Here is a 13,042-nt window from a genome sequence, read left to right as displayed (position 1 = left end):
GGTGGTAATTTTTACTTCCACTCAGTCAACTGGTCTTTGCCTCTCATTTTGGGCTGCAAGTGGGGCGGGGGTCTCATTGGGAGGAGGGTAGCGGGTAGGAAGCAAGGGGAAACCGTGGTATGTCTGGGTGCAGCAGGTGGGCCATGCCCCCACTGAGGTTGTCGGTGCTAAGAAACTCTCCGAAAGAATTCCCACAAAACCGGGATGTCCTGTCACACTGGCGTTGCTTGCTTGCACTGCACTGTCGACTACTTCCCGTGCGTCTGGCTGCCACTGCACTACAGGGAGGTGGCCCGCCCATTGTCTAGAGGGACCTGCTGGAGGTGTGTTCAGATTGTTTCATGCGTTTGCTTCGCAAACAGGATTTTCAGGAACTCGACTCCTGAGCCGAACGCGGCCGTTTATTGGCGGTTACATGCATCCAGGAAGTGAGTTGCTCTCAATAGCCAGAGAGAGAGAAAGAGAGGACACCACTGCCAGGCAAGGAATCGCAGAGAAAGAGCACCACGAGACCGAGGTAAGGCACCGAAACAGTAGGAACCATCGGCCATCCATAGAGCCACAGCGTCCATATAACTGGGTTAAAGCGCACCGCGCGAAGCATTAGTGGGGGGGGGGAGGGGTGGGGGGCGACGATCCTCCCAAAATATAAATGGTCCCTATGCCACACCCACACGTGACACCTTTAACCAGTCCTGGCTTTTTACACGGCACGGCTTTTCATCGTGGGACCTGTGACCCGCACTTGTCATATAAAAAAAACGAAACTACATAAAGTGCCGTTTGCCCTAACGTGGTTAAGAGAGAAAGCGAGTCAGATGCGAGAGTAATCTTAAGAATAGCACGTTTACAGATATCATACATTAAGGGACAGAGAGGCACTGGCAACAGTGGTGTTTCTTGCTGTTCACAGGCAGTGTAACATGAGCGGACAACGAAGTCTACCATTGTAGATATCACATCATGACCTATATAGTGATCCTTGCCGCATTCCTATCACGTCTCTAGGCGTTGTATTGCGGCTATAATACTAGCTGTTATTATTATGCTCGGTAATGGTACTCAGTGGTCGACCTCGAAAGGATGCAGAGCTTATTCGACTATGCCGGAAAACCTGTGACTGCAGTTTCGGTACACAGGCGTGTAAGGGCCAGCACTTAATTCCTTCAGCTATCATATCTACAATGTCGGAAGTGTGCGCAGGACAGGTACGAGGACTGACGTAGGTCTTAAATCACACATCGTGTGCGTCAATAGGTTACGCAGTCCTGGTTTTATATTTACATCACCTCCACGTTCCTCTTTCTCGTTCCATTCAGGGTCGGACTGGGGCATAGAGTTGTCTTGGTCACCAATGAAAAAGTGGCCCACAGTTACAAATATGGCAATTCATTCCTTTTGTGACATACAAAGTACACAAGGGCAAGTTTTTTGATAAAAATTGTGCATTTTATACAATACTAGCTGATATACCCGGCATTGCCCAGGCTTTAATTCCCTCATAGGTACAGATAACTGTGCAAATGTTGGTGCAGATTGGTGAAAGGGTGTGGAATTGTAAATGGAACAATGCTTTACCAAGCCACAAACCCTCAAACAAATTTTGACTTGGTGAAATCCGGGGAAAGGGGTGGGGTGTCAAAATGTCATGTAGCCAGTAATGTAAAGAGCGTCCGAACAGGTGACTGTACAAAATATGGTGTAGATTGGTGAAACAGTGTGGAATTGTATAGGGAACATAAGCAAAGCCACAAACCCAGAGACTTCTGCTGAAGGCGGGGAAAGGGGTTGGGTGTCCACATGTCATGTAGCCAGTAATTTCCAAAGGATCCTAACGGGTTATTGTGCGAAATGTGGTGCAGATTTACTCAGCAACACTGGTCAAAACTACTAGCTGCATAGTGCAGTAACTCATCAAACTGGCCCAACCTAGCATTTTGCGTTTTTGGTTCGGGCATTGCCTTATGGGCCAGTCCGAGCCTGGTTGCAGTACTTACGTGGAGTGAGGTGTCCCACCTCCCCCAGGAATCCTTTATTTCTTAGCTCCTTGAGGTATGGAGAAGGTGAAGGGATGCCCCTTCAGCTATTTTGGGGGGAGAAGGGGTTATCATGGCAATGATTTGAGTCTGAATCTATCACCATGGTGCCCTCTTGGCTCCCACACATTTTTCTTCTATTTCTTCATCCCTGCAACGTGAGTGTGGTGTATTATAGTGTTGCCTGCCATGGGGAAACAAGAAATAACAGAGGAAGCACTTGGTTCACTCCTCTTTTTTGTCTTAATCCTTTCCTTAGAGAATTTCTAGACGAAGGGCTGAATGTCTGAGAAGCTCAGAGCCCATAACATTCGGAGACGATAATAGTCTGCATAGGTATAAGTGCGTAGAAAATACATTTAACAGTTTGAGAGACAGCAAATAGACCTGACAGCGATTCTGCAGTTTTAACAGTGCAATTTAAGGGGTGAAGACAAGGGAGAACAGACAGACGATCTTCAGGTGCAGTGCATACGGATCGAGCAAGTGCAAAGAGGATCACAGGGAGGGGGCGGATCAAATGCATCCGGTCGGTTGAGACTGGGGTAAGTGCAGAGCGGGTCACGCTCTTCGGTTAGTTTCTCAAGTGCATTGAGTGAGGGTGGGGTGTAGGGCCCTGAGGCAAGTGCGAGAGAGGACTGACGAGGGTGCCGGGGACCAGTGAGACTCTGAGGTACACCCGGCAGCCAGTCAGCACGCTGTAAGGAAGAGGAGGGAGAGAGGGAAAAACAGAACTGGGTTAGCAGGGTAGAGGAAGAGAGAAGGAGGAGGAGAAGAGGAAAGTTGTTGTATCCTGCATATGTATGAATGAGGTCTGAGTCAGTGTAAGAGCTGTGTTGGAATGCTAGGGGAGCTTGGAGTGTTGGGACACCTGTGGATTCCAGGAGAGACGGTTGGGGACTTGGAGCTGGGCAGGGAATCAGGGTAGAAGCTACGGATGATCTCTCTCTCCTATACTCTGAACTGAACCTGTAACTAAGAGAATAAAGCGTGTTCCTTTTCTACATACCTGGGTCAGCCTGGTTCCTGCTCCTTGTTGTTACTGGCCCAGGGTAGATCCTGCAGGAGGCAGGATACATCAAAAGTCTTGGGGAGTTTCCGGAATTTAAGGAGAACCAGCTCAAGACGAAAGGGTAGGGTCCGGACTGGCCCTCCTCCATTCAGTCCTTCTTCCTTCTCCCATCAGTCTGATCCTTTGCACTCCCCTGCGTCCAGGGATGGGGAGCTGCGTGGAAAGTATTTTGTTAAGGAGACGGTTGATGGTGAAGAAGTCAGCCATGCGGCCGGCTATTTTGGATCTCCTCAGGAAAATGGTGGTGTCCCCTGTTCCTTGCCACGAGAGGGGCCAGAGTTCCTATTCCATCATCTTCTTGGTCCCCAAAACAGGGGTAAGTTTTGCTTAATTATCGATCTGACGAAGCTAAATTGTCACATTGCCACCCACCACTTCAAGATGGAATGTTTACAGCGGGTCATCCCACTGGTCTGGCAGGGTGACTTGCTAGCATCTCTCGATCTCCAGGACGCATATTTCCACATTCCCATTTGAGGTGCTCATCAGTGCTTCCTCCGTTTCTTGGTGGAGGGTTTTCATTATCAGTTCCGTGTTCTTCCCTTCAGGTTTAAGTCGGTGCCGAGGATTTTAACACCGTCTTGGACATCCTGCATTGTCAGAAGACTGAGGTCTTCCTGTAACTGGATGACTGGCTGCTGAGGTCTTCCTCGTCGCCCCACCTTCCAGTCCACCTGCTTTGGACATGTCAGGTTCTCCAGAACTTGGGGTTTTTGTTCAACTGGTTAAAGTCCCATATGTCGCCATCCCAGGATCTCCAGTTCATTGGTGCTCGGTTTTGGACAGGGTTCTGTTGCTGGAGGACAGGGCTGTCAACCTGGTGAGGACTCTTCTGGCGAGGTCGGAGGCACCTGCAAGGGAGTTTATCAGGTCCTTGAGTCACATGGTGCCTTGGGCCTGTCTTCATCTGCTTCCCCTCTTGGATCCTCTTCACCTGTACTGGAGGGAATCTGAGCAAGACTTCAACCTTTTACCTTTTTTCTTCCAGTGCTTTCCTCCCTGAGGAGGGGCCTGAGGTGGTGGTTAGGACCCGGGATCCTCCTGAAGGGCTTTCTCCTTCCTCAGCCCTGGCCGATCATTTTTACCACTGACACCAGCCAAAAGAGCTGAGTGGCGTTTCTGGGGGATCTGACCTGCCAGGGGGAATAGAGGACTTAGGGGGTTTATCGCTCATCTAATTGGCAAGGGATGGCAGCCGTCTTTCAGCCCCTCAGTGATTTTTGGCCTTCTTTAAGGGTTAGAGCCTTGGTGATGCAGACGGACAATACCACGACTGTGTCCTATGTCAACAGAAAGGGGGTTGCCAGTCCTGGTTGCTGGTGGCCTTGGCAAAGTCCCTGGGGATCTGGGCAGAATGGCATCTCCTGTCCATCAAGGTAGTGCACATCAGGAGTGTGCACAACACAGTGGCGGACGGGCTCAGCAACAAATTCCCATTCAGGGACAGGGTGTTACAAAAGGAGGTCTATTAAGGTCGCTGCATGAAGTAGGGTGTCCTGTGGTTGGATCAATACTCTTCCCCTTCCAGTCGGCTCTGGTGATATGATAATGATATTATTTATTACGTGCCTGTACACAAGTGTTTCTAAGCGCGACAGGACAAGGGAGGGGAGTCAGAGGACAGGACAAGACAAACTATTTTACTAGGCCTTGTGTCATTCAGATTGTGCGAGAACGAGAAGTGCAAGGGAAAAAGGGCGGGTACCAGGGTGCCAGGGAGAGGGAAGGGGAAGGGGAAACAGTGCAGCATTGCTCTGAGTAAGTGTGGACAGAACAGTGCAGCTCTGGGAAAGTGTAAGGAGGTAGGGACTGTAGAGGTTACAGTTACAGCCCTTACGTGTGTGGTAGGCCCGGAGGCAGTGCAGGGGTGACTGATCATGGAACGAGCTTGGTACCCAGGGAGACTCTGATGGTAGCCACCAACCAGTCAGTGCAGCAGGCAGGTGGTCAGGAAGGGAGGGAGAGAGAGAAAGCAGAGGAGAAGAGGAAAGGTTTGAGCTGCTTCTGGAACTTCAGGTGATCCGGCTCAAGTTTGAAAGAAAGGGGCAGGGAGGCTATTCCAGAGGGAGGCACCTGCAGAGGAGAGAGATCTACCCCCCACTCTCTGCCTGGAGTAGCGTCTGACCCTTAGAGAGTTTGAGGTAGCTGAGTGAAGGGCTCGATAAGGAAGGTACATTGGGAGAGAGTGTTGGATGTAGTGCAGGCCCGGGCCTCAGAAAGCCTTGTGGACAATGCAAAGCATCTTGAACTTGATCCTTGCAGCCACCAGGAGCCAATGGAGAGATTTCAGGGCAGGAGAGATATGGTCCCTGGGCTTGAAGGCAAGGATAAGTCTAACAGTCTTGTTCTTGGTTAGTTGCAAAGAGCGGAGAGTAGAGGAAGGCTGGTTGAGAAAGAGGCTATTGCAGTAGTCCAGCCTAGAGAGAACCAGGGCTCTGGCGACAGTGAGCTTCTGGGGGAAGGCGAGAAAGGGAAGAGTACCTTTGAGGAGGTGCAGATGGTATTGGGACTTCTTGGCGCGTCGGAGATATGAGGAGAGAAAGAGAGAGTGGAGTCAAAGATGACACCAAGATTTTTAGCTTCACAGGAAGGCGAAGGAAGAGGCCCAAGGAGCGTGGCCAGAGTGAGGGAAAGTGGGAGCAGGGGTCCCAATGAGAAGGATCTCTGGTTTACTTGCATTAAGGCAGAGATTGTTGGAGGCGAACCAATCCTGAATCACGGATAGTCGGGAATGGGCAAGAGAGGAGAGGAGGCTGAGGGGAGCATGAAGGAAAGATGAGTCATCCGCATAACACTGAAAGTTAGAGAAGGTGGAGATCAGGTGGGTTAAATGGGCCAAGTAGACGTTGAAAAACCAGGTGGAGAGGATAGAGCCCTGGGGAACGCCACAGGTGGAGAGAGAGATGGCAGAGAGAAAGGACCCAAGTTGGACCTGGGAGGGGTGGTGCAAGAGGATGGAAACTGGTGGACCAGTTCTGATCCCAGTTTCCTTGTCTGGGGATGTGGGGTTGGATGCGTTGTCCTTTCCGTGGCTACAGTGTCTCCTGTATGCCCCCTGCCCCGATTCCATGGGTCTTGGTCAAGAACACGGACTCAGATGTGGTGGTGATTCTGGTCGCTCCCATCTGACTGCGCAGGAGCTAGCTTCCTTTGTTGTTGGAGTGGTGGTGGAGCCAGGTCTGTCTCTGCCATGGATGGGTTCCAGCCCCAGTATTTACCTCTCCGGGGGTGGGGGTTCACTTGGGGGGGCTTGGATGTTCAAAAGAACATGCTGAAGGTCAAGTGGCTCTCCATAGGTGTTGTGGACTCTATCCAGGGGGACAGGCGGTCATCCACTGTGAAGTCGTGCTCTAGGCACTGGGATGTGTTTCAAAGCTGGTGCGCTAGGCGTGGTTCCAGTGAGACTGCTTGCTCTCTTGTGGATGTGCTGCAGTTCTTGCAGGTCGGCTTTGACCTGGGCCTGGCTGTGTCCTTATTGCCGGCCCAGTGTGCTGCTGTCTGAGCCTTTTGTGGCTCACCTTGTTGGGAGGGGGAACAGGGGGCAGGACTGCACTCTGGTTTCTTGGCTCTTGAAGAGGTTTTCTTTGTGTGCCCTGTGGTGGCTTCGGGCTTACCTCAATGGGATCTTCCTCTGGTGCTAAAAGCCCTTCAGGGGTCTCTTGAGTGCCTGGAGTGTTCCTCTGATGATTCTCATCCCATCCAGACTGCCTTTCTTGTGGCTGTCACGTCAGCTTGAAGGTGGGGGGAACTTTGTTCTCTTTTCATTAGGCTGGCCTTTTTGTTGGTTCAGGAGGAGGCTCACTTTCTCAGGTTTGATTCCTCTTTTCTGCCAAAAAAGTTTCCTCTAGGTTTCACCGGTTTCAGGATGTGGTGCTCCCTACCTTTTTTATCCTAATCCAGGCTCTTCTGACAAATGGGGGTGGCAGTGCTCCAGATAAGATGTTTAAGTGAAAGCATTTAACTCCCTACTTTTTAAAGTTGAGAGTAAAATGATTTTTCAGGGAGTAAAAAAGTAAGTCCCATTCGGAACAGGTGTATTTTATAAGCAGGTAAAAATTGTAAAATAGAAATGTTTGGTAATAAATATTTATTTGCACCAAATTATTCATGCACATTCAAAAGATACATGTGTACCTCTTCAGATCATGCAGCAAGACTACAAGACTTTATTCCTGTGGCATTAAGCGTGCTACTGGTCCACACATCTATGGAGCTGTGTGTCAGTTTTCCATTTTTGTTGGGAGTATTTTTACTCCCGGTTTTTATTTTTTGGGAGTATTTGCCTATTTTAAGGGAGTAAATGTAACCGACACACCTCTTATCTTTAGGGCAAGGGGGTGGAGTCGTTTGGATGTCCTTAGGGCTGTGTTGGTTTACTTAAGATTCCAGGCTTCTTTGGAAGGTGGACAATCTATTTGTCACTTTTGGGGGCCCTAGGCCTGGGCTGAAGGCCTCAGTCCCAACCAGAAGTTGGTGGGTCCGGGAGGCTATTCTTCTGGTGTATGAATTGGCGGGTGGTTCCCTCTCCTGCAGGTCCACTAGAGCCATGGTTACCTATTGGGCAGAGACACAGGGTGTCTCGCTTGAGGAGATTTGCCAGGCGGCCACTCCTAATACCTTTATCCAGCACCATCGGTTGAATTTGCATCGGGCAGGTGCTGGGGCTTTTGATTCTGGTAATCTGGGGGTTGGGCCTTCTGAGTCCCTGGTTGTGTTGTTCTCAATAAAATGGTACTGGCCTTTTGCATCTCATTTTGCTGGTATGTCTGGTTCTTGCCCACTCAGCTGGCCGCCTTTGGTGTATCTCACACATAAGAACTGGAACAAGGAAGAGGGACATGAAGGTAATGCATGGATTACTTTACTGGTAATCTTCATTACTCTTAGTCCTACTCTTGCCCCCTGTATGGGCAAGAGTTATTGGCATCTGTATTTTTATTTATATTTAACTGGTATAGTTTTCTTTTTAGTTGTTGTTGGACATACATACAGCTGGTCAATTTGAGTTTCTGCCACAAGCATCACTGGGACACGTACCATTTGTCCCGGTGAGTACAGGAGGCTCAGGTGTGTGGGTGTCGGAGGCAACATGGATATCTCGCACATGAATCGGTGAGGGACGGGTGCTAACACAGATTCACATGATTATTTAGGTGGTATAGGTGATGCATGGGGCCCTCCGTCTCTGGGAGGTTGGCAGTACAGGGGGAAGCACCGAGCCCACTAACAAGTCTGTGGATGCAGCACTGAGGCATATTGTTGTGGTATAGTACTCAATACAAATTCCACAGCGATTAGTTGAACAAGCTTAAATGACATAAAACAGGTCCAACACAACAAATTCCCTCTTCACAAGCTATCACCTCCAGTAAATGCTTTGATATGATATATGATATGCTATGATATGAGATGATTTCGCATTTATAACTCGCCTATACACAAGTGCCTTTAACAGAACCATGCAGCCATCCATGATTGCCATTTGAACATTGCAGAACCCCAATCACTACACCATCCTCATGTTCCAAAGAAATAAAGGCAGTCTAAAGTAAGCAGTGCTAGTAAACATCTAGGTTTGTTTTAATTAACTGAAATTAAACTGCGTCGAAATGAGTAAAACATACTTGAAAATTAAAAAAGCATTTTGGACAAGCCATTCTTTTGGGGAGTTGTGGGGGGGGGGGGCATAAAAGGGATAGATTTAAATTGAAGTAAGGTGTAAATGGAAGGAGGCACGGGTGACCCTCTACTCGGAGGTGCAATAAAGTAAAAAAAAAATAAATAAATAAATTGGCAGGTAGGCGTTTGGTACCAAAAGGCATGTATCCAACTCATCATATAAAACATAGGTTTAACCAGGTTGACAAATTACTGAAGGTACTCAAGGACTGTCTCTTCACTTAATCCAGCACCATTTCTCCTTTCAGTAGCCTTAACACTTGTATCGCTAATCAGCTGCCCTTCCTCATGTACAGTTTATAACTTCCTTGTTTGAACTGAGGGCAACACTTCCTACCAGCCTTCCCCACCCTCTCTAACTTTGCCATTAGGTAATAACCTATCGGCGCTTCTGTTTTCTTGCACCACCATGCCAGGTTTGTAAAAGCGAGAGCCAACTCTCCTTAAACTGAGTTTTCCCATAAACCATGGACATCTTTCACACATGCCCGCTCATTTTTATAAAACACGTTCAGTGGAGTCCTTCCAACTCTCTTCCTTGCACTGTGTGAAGAGTCAGGAACGAAACTCGGACACAAGTTAGCCATGCTTATGGTTAAAGACTTTTATTGAAAATAAAAGTGTTGGGGAAAATGCCTCTCTGGCCCTGCTCTAGGAGGAGTGTCCCTACCTAAGCCAAAACTAAGGATCTGTCTGTGTCAGGATGTGAAAATCAAAACTGTCCTTGTGTCCAAAGGTTCTATTCTGACTCCAACACTATAAACTGAACAACAAAGGTGAACAAGGGAATGTCTTTAACCTTTGAAGCTTTTTGCAAAAGTGTTCATAAAAGAAAAATAAATAGTTGCAACACAAAAGTTATTCAGTGATGAAGAGTTCTTGTTCCAGGTGAGACTCCCTTAAACTGGACCTCTATTTCAACAAACAACGTTCTCCATACAACAGTTTCTTGTGTCTTTCTTGGCCCACAATATCAATTTTACACACAAAGCACTCTAGCTTTGTAATTCTATTTCTTTCAGAATTCCTGGTTTCCTTATTTGCCAGGACTATACTTTTCCTCATCCGTTCAACACAGTTCTGATATTCCTTTTCTTAGAACTTCTTGTTCCCACACACTTGCAATTGCCTGGTGTACTCTCCTGCCAGGACTTCTTATATTCACACACTTGTAATTGCTGGGTATACTCTCTTGCCAGGGCTTCTTGCATACACATGGGGTTTCTACCCATCTCTACAGTTGTATATTTACTTGCATGATATATGTTATGTTAAATGTTCTTATACCGCACACTGTTGCCACGTGCATCGTTTCTTGGTGCTGGATAATATATCCTCTTGATATAATATTAGATTCAGTGTTCTCATGCATTTGCATTCAATGCATTCACATACTTGTAAGGGCTTTCATTCTCTTCCCCTTTTTGCAATTAGTCTCTACGATTTCTCTCTTTCTGTTTTTGTATTAAATGTTATTTGTGTTTGGCGCAGTCACCGATACGCCCCCTGCATCCCCACTGTATTTGGGTTGATTCACCGGCTCTTGCTGGTGTTGTCAGGCTTGTTCGAGGTCAGCCTATGAAGGTGTACCATCTGCTTTCCAGTTGTTGGCTGCTTTCACTTTGTTTTCCCATCTCCCGTGGCATCTCTTCCACATGCCTGCTTCTTTTCTGGATTCGGTAAGTAAGGTACTGCTTTCTGCGGTCGGCGAATGCCCAGGAGTCTTCCATCGGCTCCTGGCATTTTGGCAGCACGTTTCACTCTTGCAGTGTTTCCCTTCTTCCTGTATGGCGAGCCGCCTGGCTACCTCCATGCCCGTCTCTGCTTTTCGGTTCCTCGAGCCTCGTGGATAGGTGAAACGTTCTCTCGTCAAAAGCATCCACTAGCATTTTGCTTCCATTCTTTACATTTCCCGGGAAAAGGTGTTTGAGGAAAACAACTAGCGCGCTCGCTGGGCTTGTGACCTCTCCCGCTCTGCACTGCTCTTTCCCCCTTCCTCTTCCCAGTACTTGAGTGTTCCTGGGACACAAAGTCTGTTGTTGGTTTTTGATTTCCAAAGCTTGAACCATCACTTTCAACATTTCTAAATGGTAAAGCAGTTTTGGATGATCGAAAAATGGAACTGGAGAAGGTGGTCTTGTAATTTCCACAAGATAGACCAAAGTATGGCAATTGGTCCTAAGGGTCTTAGGTATGGGAGGATTATCTTCAAGGGCAAATTGAACCAGGTCTCATCTAATGAAGTCATGAAGTCTCGCCTTAGGTTGTCTCCTCCCATGTGATCCTCCCTCATATAGCCGCCCCCAGGGACAGGATCAGGTAGTGGCTGCCATCCCCTGGCCACATGGGAGGACGCCTCCACTGGGAGATCATTGATGACTCCATCGGATTCATCACATAACCTTCCCCTATTGCTGCTGGTTCTCTCAGCACCTATTAGAAAACGGGAAAGGAAGTCCACACTGTCCTGTTCTCTTACTTTCCAGTGTTTCGCTATAAAACAATAGGGCTGCAAGTCTAAGAACCAGCGCATGATTCTTGCATTTGTGTCTTTACCGAGGCTCATTCATGTTAATGGAGCATGCTCTGTGACCAATCTAAACCTTCTACCAGTGAAATAGTATTTCAGGTAGGTTATCACCCACATTATTGCCAAGGCCTCCAGTTCAATAGTGGCATAGTTCATTCCAGGGGAAATAGTTTTCCACTAATGTAAAGAGTAGGGTGTTCAATACAGTCGTGATCTTGTGAAATAACTGCCCCAAAGCCAATATGTGAAGCATCCGTCTGTAGAATGATGTTGAAATTGCCACTTTCAACATGGGTTCACTACACAGAATGTGCTTGAGTTCCTCAAAACACAGCTGGTCTTCTTTTCATTTATCTTTTAGGGTTCTGTATTTTTGAGTTCATCAGTAAGGCAAGATGTGAGAGATGAGTAACTGGGGATGAATCGTCTATACTATCCTAATAGACCTAAAAAGCCTCTGAGATCTTTCTTTGTTTTGGGTGTTGGGGTTGCTTTGACTGCTTTTACCTTTTCAGTTTGGGGTTGTACTAGCTCATTGCCAACAAAGAATCCAAGGTACTTGACGGCTGATTGTGCCAAGTGACATTTCTTTGGATTTGCTGTGAGCCCGGCTTTTCTCAATGCCCTGGTAACTAGGTATAGATGGTGTAAATGTTCTTCCCATGTCCTACTGTGAATGATTATATCATCAATGTATGCCCTCGCAGAAAGATGCATATGGCCGGTGGACTTGGTCCATTAACCTTTGAAAGGTGGCCAGAGCCCTGTGTAGTCCAAAGAGTAATACCTTGAACTGAAAAAGCCCAGTGGGGGTGGAAAATGCTGTTTTCTCCTTGTCCTCTGGATTAACAGAGACTTGCCAGTATCCTTTCGTCAGATCAGTCGTGTAGAGGAAAACAGCGGCTCCCAATTTATCAATAAGATCCTCTATCCTTGGCATAGGATAGCTTCGAATTGGGAGACCACGTTCAGCTTTCTAAAGTCAAAGCAAAATCTCCACGATTGATCTGGCTTGGCAACCTGTACTATCGGAGAGGACCAAGGGCTCCGAGATGGTTCGATGATATCAGCTCTGCAAGTTTTCGACCTCTATGATGATGTCTTTCTAGATTTGGGTATCCGGTAGGGTTTTTAATGGATTCTCTTTCCAGGGGGTCTATGGATATAATGAAATAAATGTTTAAACCGTTCTGGCTCAGTTCTAAAGACATCAGGGAATAGTTCGAGGAGGTCCAACAGATCTTTCTACTGGTTTTGAGGAGGATCAGATTGAATCAGGGTATTCGCATTTGATTCACCAGATAATAAATTGGTTAGTACTACAGTGGTATCTTCAACAGGATTTCTCATCCATTCTATAGGGAGGTTTACATGATAAATATGAGTCTTGATTGTGGGGCGTGGCTTGGCGGCCATGCTGTAGCTACGAGTTCTAGACCTCCCTGATGATCCCGATTGAAACCTTGACAAACTGGCAATATATCCACTGCAGACATTGTGAAAACGCAATAGAAGGGTGCGGAAAGGTTCAGAGCAAAGCTGGGAAGAGTCTCTGGAGGAAATCGGAGTGAGGAACAAGCACAAGAAGACTTGCAAGATCCTCCCACAGACGGCAAAATGGGAGATGCACGCAACGTGGCCTGCTTGAGGATGCCCGTGCCGATTGGGCTCTGAGGGTGGCCAGCTGGCGAACAAGAAGCGCAGCGGCTCGCCAGGTCGGGACGG

The 13,042-nt window shown here is 47.6% G+C and overlaps 1 protein-coding gene across 1 annotated transcript in view; it reads left to right on the top strand.

Annotated features, from left to right (window-relative positions):
- The first annotated feature begins 399 nt into the window (after positions 1 to 399).
- Positions 400 to 13,042, top strand: part of SLC35C1 (solute carrier family 35 member C1) — a 151,405-nt gene continuing 138,762 nt past the window's right edge. The window contains exon 1 of the mRNA XM_069623258.1: positions 400 to 517. The gene's annotated coding sequence lies outside the window, so the exon portion shown is untranslated. The remainder of the gene's footprint in view (positions 518 to 13,042) is intronic.

Source organism: Ambystoma mexicanum, chromosome 11 (assembly GCF_040938575.1).
Source record: "Ambystoma mexicanum isolate Mex_15411 chromosome 11, UKY_AmexF1_1, whole genome shotgun sequence".
In the NCBI taxonomy this organism is placed as follows: domain Eukaryota; kingdom Metazoa; phylum Chordata; class Amphibia; order Caudata; family Ambystomatidae; genus Ambystoma; species Ambystoma mexicanum.
The sequence above is the reverse complement of the archived record's forward strand: the minus strand, read 5'-3'. Positions and strand labels throughout refer to the sequence as shown.